The sequence below is a fragment of the Tenrec ecaudatus genome, chromosome 3, assembly GCF_050624435.1.
Source record: "Tenrec ecaudatus isolate mTenEca1 chromosome 3, mTenEca1.hap1, whole genome shotgun sequence".
NCBI classification, from domain to species: domain Eukaryota; kingdom Metazoa; phylum Chordata; class Mammalia; order Afrosoricida; family Tenrecidae; genus Tenrec; species Tenrec ecaudatus.
In genome coordinates this window covers 82,057,427-82,063,954 of record NC_134532.1, presented here as the reverse complement: position 1 = coordinate 82,063,954, position 6,528 = coordinate 82,057,427, and positions in this window count along the sequence as shown.

The window sequence follows — 6,528 nt, the reverse complement described above, 5'->3', positions numbered from 1 at the left end:
TTGTCATACTGCAGTGGCTTTTTTTCTTGCTGTGATGACGAATGTGATCCTGGAAGCTTTGCCACTGGTATTTCAAATGGCAGCAGGATCACGCAGAGAGAACAGGTTTCAGCATACCATCCAGAAAAGAACAGACAATAAAGGACTTATGAAGGATCCAGCTCCCGAATTTAGAGGAGGGGCCTCCCAAAACCTATGCATAACTTTAAAATATTTGGGGTACTGATCGCAATGAATGGCACATAACCACACACACCCTCCAGGGGGTAGAACAACAGACACGAGAGGGGGAGGGAGACAGTGGTTGTTGTGAGATATGAAAATAGTAACAATCTATAACCTATCAAGGGGCCATGAGGGTTGGGGGGAAGGGAAAAAAAGAGGAGCTGATCCCAAGGACTCAATGGAAAGTAAATGTCTAGAAAAGAACAATGGCAATATATATACAAATATGTCTGATATAAGTGATGTATGAATTGTGACAAGAATGTTTTTTGTAACAAGAATTTTAAGAATCCCCAATAAAATAATTTTTAAAATCTTAGCTAATCAAAAATGTATCTGTAATATATAGAAGGCAAAATAAATGGAAGCAGAACGTTGTTCTAAAGAGTGCGAGGAGAGGGCTCCTACGGCACTCAGGATGTGACTGCGGCAGAGCTGATTTCACTGAGTGGAATTGAGCATGGTGACCTGAGTTAGTTGAACCCTATGGGTATGGAGACTTTGGAATTTTCATTTGCTGATAGGGCACAACCCAATGTGATTAGAAACAGCAGTAAAAAATATTAACAATGAAGGCGGGATTTGCAAAGTATGAATCTATGAAAATGGAAAGTTTTCAAAAATGAATTGAAATGCATAAGGATCAATATCCTAAGCAGTAGTGAACTGAAATGGATTGATATTGGCCATTTTAAATCAGAAAATCATATGAATTCCTATGCCAGGAATCACACAATCAAATGGAATGTCATGGCTTTCATTGCCAAAAGGACATTACAAAATCAATCATGAAGTACAATGCTGGCAGTGATAGGGTAATATTGACCTGTCTTCAACTTTTATCCAAATGATTACACCAACCACATAAGGTAATGTGGCAGTTACATGATCTGGTGTCAATTTGAGAGGATTACACGTGAAGGGGAGGAGTCTGGTCTGTCAATCAAAATATAAGCAATGAGGCCTCTGTGTGGGCATGAACTCCTCCTGACAATATGAAAAATTCAAGCTTCAAGACATAACATTGACAAATTCTATGAGAAAACTATTGAGTAATGCAGGGAGCATTCAAAGAAGATGGAAAGAATGCACAGAGTCATTGTACCAAAAGTAATTTGTTAACATTCCATCATGCCAGGAGGTAGCATATCAGCAAGAATCAATGATGCTGATGGAAGAAGTTCAAACTGCACTGAATGCATTGGCCAACTGTAAGGCTCCAGGAATTGATAGAATGCCAAGTGAAATGGTTCAACAAACTGATGAAACATGGGAAGCATTACTAGTCTATGCCAGGAAACTTGAAAAACAGCTACTTGGTCATCTGACTGAAAGAGATCCATATTTGTGGCCCTCACAAGACTATAAAAAAATACAACCCAACTGTAGAAAATATCTTCGATATCTCATGCAAGAAAAAAATTTGCTGAAGATCAGCCAAACATTAGTTGCAGCAGTACATTGACAGATAACTGCCAGAGGTTCTGACTGGATTCAGGAGAGCTTATGGAAAGAGGCATATCATTGCTGAAGTCAGATGGATCTCTGCTGAAAGCAGAGAACCACAGAAAGATGTTTACTTGGGCTTTATTCACTATGTAAAGGCACTGGACTCCCTGGACCGTAATATACTCTGGACAACCTTGAGAAGAATGGGAATTCCATAACACTTCATGGTGTGCATTCATAACTTGTACATGGATCAAAAGGAAGCTGTTTAAACAGAGCAAGGAAATTCTGCATGGCTTAAATCAAGATAGATGTGAGACAAAGTTATAGCCTTTCACCACATCTGTTCAATCTGTATGCTGATCAAAAAATCAGAGAAGCTGGATTAATGAAGATGTATGTGAAATCAAGATTAAAGGAAAGCTGGTTAACATGCTCAGATAAGCAGATGACACAACCTTGCTTTCTGAAAGTGAGGAGGACTTGAAGCACTTGCTGATGAATATCAAGGATTTCATTCTCAGTATGGATTACTACTGAATGTAAAGGAAACTAAAGTCTTCCCAACTGGACCAATAGGCAACATGATGATAAATGTAGAAACATATGAAGTTGTCAAGGATTTTGTCTTCTTTTGGTAAATCTGTTTTTCAATTCCTCATTAGAGTGTTGAAAACTAAGAATATTCCTTTGAGGACTAAGGTTACACTTTACCCAACTCATGGCATTCTCTATTACCTCATATGCATATTAAAATATGACACTGAATGAGGAAGACTGAAGACGAATGGATATATTTCAATCGTGGTGCTGGCAAAGAGTATGGAAAACACTATGGACCATTAAAATGACAACACAATCTTTCTTGGATGTCAGCCAGTGTGCTCCTTAGAAGCAAGAATAGCATCACTTCATCTTATATACTTTGGACATACTATTAGGGGATACCAATCCATGGAGAAAGGTATCATGCTTGGGGAAATGGAGGTACAATAAACATAGAAAAGGTATTCAAGGACATGAATTGACACCATGGGTCTAACAATGGACTCAATTATACTATCAATTAGGAGGATGACTGAGGACTGTGCAGTGTTTTCTTAGGTTGTGCATGGGGGTGCTATTGGTCAGAACCAACTCACTGGTATCTAAGAACACCACAACATCATCAAAAGCATTACCTTATACCCAGGGAGGTGATTGATAATGTTCTCTAACCTAAAAATATAATTATGTGTCTAATGTGAACCACAGAAATATATAAATCATAGCTTCAGGGATGGAGTTTAGTCTTGCAGTAAATTATATGTCTAATTGAAGAATAATTAGTTCTTATGGCATATCCCTTTTTGATGATAACCATCATGGAGAGATCACTGATGATATGAATGCAGGAGAAAAGTGTGTTGAAAAAACTAAATGGTGCTTAGCTATCAGAAGGAATAGTGCCGGGGTCTTAAAGACTTGTCTTCAAACAGACATCTCAGTGATGTGTCAACTAAGTTCATATGAAAGAAGCACACCTGCCTGTGTGATAAAAATATTTTAACTAGTATAACCCAAATATTAATAAAGAAATGGTAGCAGAGCTTAAATTGTGAACACCCGGTTTGCAGAAGGCTGTGGATGACAGTGGATGCCCAAATCCATTTACAGGATCAACACATCGATTAAGCCTCCGGTGAATTCCCTCTGATGAGAGCTGAGGGATGTAAATAGCCTTATATATCAGAGAGAGAGAATCGTAAAAGTGATTATGGGGGATGTGGTTGGTTAAAATGTAATATCTTATCATTTGATATCCCTTTTGAGCCATTTTAAAGCTCGTTCAGTTTTATTTATCTTTTTTTTTAAAGTGAAGAGGAAATGCACATGGATTAAACCCCCGGTGAATCGCCTCTGATCATGTACCAGGGATGTGAATATTCTTGCTGTCTTGCCGAATGCATTGGAAAAGGGATGTGTTCACATGTAGTTGGGTCTCTCATTTGGCTTCCCTTAAGATCCATTAACTTTGCTCTACAATTTATTATTTTCTGGTTTCTTTTTGGTTAGGTTATTATGGTTTGCTTTCTTATTAGTTTTTCTTTGGGGTACATTTGTTAGTTTTAATGTTATTCTGTGTATGAAATTCAGGAGAGGTAAACCTTTAGAGACAGTAAGTAAATGAATAGCTCCTTGGGGCCACACTATGAAAGGCTGGAGGGAAGTGGGAGACTAGTAACTGAGTACTCGAATGGAGAAAATGTTTCCAAACTGATGGTGATGATTGCAAGTATCTTCTTGATTTGACTGAACTAATGAATTGTGTTATATGTGATTTATATGCCAATAAAGGTGTTGGAAAAAAGGAAGAAAGTTAAAGAAATCCATGAGATCCAAAGTACAATTTTAAGCATATCCAATTTGAATTATGAGAACATCTCAAGAACACATATGATGCATTAAAAATTAATGACAGAATACTCAAGAGCTGTGGAATGACATCAAGAACATGATACATGAAGAAAGCCAAAGGAATTTAAAGAGACAGGGAAGAAAGAAAACATCAAAGTGGATGTCAGAAGATACTATAAAATTTCCTCTTAATCATACAGTAGCAAATGTAAATAGAATAAGTGATGAAGTCAAAGAGCTAAACAGAAAATGTCAAAGTGAAGCTTGAGAAGATCAAGCATACTATTATAATAAAAAGTTGAAAGACCTAGAGTGAGAAAACGATAGAGAAAGAATGCACTCAGGGGGTCTTAAACTGAAGGAACTAAAGGGAAATTCAAGGCATGATTGGAAATATTAGAATGTATCTTGGCACACATTGTACATTGCAGGAAATATGCAAAGAAGGTGAAAAGAACACAGGAAACAATGACACTGAAAGGTGAAGGCGTCCAAGTTGTACTGAAGGTAGCAGAAAAAAACAAGGCTCCGAGAATTGTTGAATATCAATAGAAATGTTGACGAAGTACTGATGTACTCACTTGTCTACGCCAAGAAATTTGAAAGACAGCTACCAGGCTGATGTATTGGAAGATATTTTCAATGGCACACAGTCCAAAGAAAGATGATCCAACAAACGATGCGTACTATGCAACAATAGAACTTGCATTCATATCACATGCAAGTAAAATTTTGCTCAAAAGGGTCCAACAATGATTGCAGCAGTACATTGCCAGGGAGCTGGCAGAGGTTTAGTCCATATTGACAGGAGGACATGGAAAAAACAAATATCATTGTGATGTCACAAGGATCTAAGCAGATAATACCAGAAAGATGTTTATTTGTGTTTAATTGACTATGCAAAGGCATTCAACAATGTGGATAGCTTTTAGAAAAGTGGGAATTCCAAAACATTGCAGTATGCAAATTCAGAATTTGTACATGGATCAAGAGGTAGCTGTGTGATCAGAACAAGGTCACACTGCTTGGTTTAAATTGAGAAAGATCTGTGTTGAGGTTATATCATGTCATCATACTAAATCAATCCATATGTGGAGCAAATAGTCAGAGAAAATGGACTGTATGAAGAAGAATGTGGTATCAGAATTGAAGGAAAGCGTATCAACTGGCAATATGTACTTGATTTTCAAAGCTTGAACCACTTGCTTATGAAGAGCAAGAGTTTCAGCTTTCAATATGGATTAAAAATCAATTCAAAGAAAACCCAAATACTCACAACTGGACAAAGTGAAAAGAATGAATTGTCAAGGATTTCATCTTGCTTGGATCCACAACTAATGCTCCTGTAGGTCAAAGTCAAGAGATCAAAACATGAGTTGCACTGTGTAAATCTGCCACACAGGACCTCTTTAGAGTATTGAAATGCAAGGATGGTACTGTCAGGACTTTGGTGGGCTTGTCCTAGACCATGGCGTTTTCAATTGTCTTATATGCATGTGAAAGGTGGGCATTAAATAAGGAAGACTGAGAAGAAAGGATACATTTGAATTAAGGTTCTCTTGAAGAATATTGAAAATATTATGGGTTGCCAAGAATAAAGAAATATCTTGAGAAAGCTACAGGCAGTGGGCTCTTTAGAGGCAAAGAGGTGAGGCATTATCTTACAGGCTTTGGACAGGGTTTCAGGAGAGACAAGGCCCTGGAGAAGGACATGCTTAATAAAGTGGAAGGGCAGCAAAAAGCGGGGAGACCTTCAATGAGATGGATTGACACAGTGGCTGCAAGAATGGACTCGGGCAGAGATACAATGTGAGCCTGGCAGGATTGTGCAGGATTGTCTTCTGTTGTGCACAGGCTTTCTAAGGGATGGAACTGACTTGATGGCACCTAGCAACACTTTATGGAAGTAAATGGGGGGGGGGGGAATTGCAGGAATAATTGGGGAGCCACTGAACTATAATCAAATCACAGTTGACACCACAGCTGTCCACATTGGACTGCAGAAAGCAGGTTAATGCTTTGGAGTTTCTCCACATTGGGGTATGAAGTATCTTCCAAAGCAGTCCCTGAAATTACAGTAGAATTTATTTATATCGAAGGCGTAAGTAGCAATGTGCCATCTATTCCTACTTATAATACTGATTGCATAAATCCTTAAAAGGAATAAAGTGCAACTTCATAATACTCAGCAATGAAGATTTAATACCAAGTAATAAGGGAGGTGAACCATTATTAAAACAGCAGTATATTTTTCTCAATATATATATAATTAAATTATAATTAAAAGTATGATTTTTAGATGCAAATACCAGCATTTATTAACTAACATTATTTCAGGATTTTTTCCTTTGTCCCATTTAAGGTACAATTAATTATAATATGTGCCTAATTTATTTATAAACTCCAAATCCACTGAGATCAAGTCACTTTTGACGCATAATGGCTTTTGGTTCATGC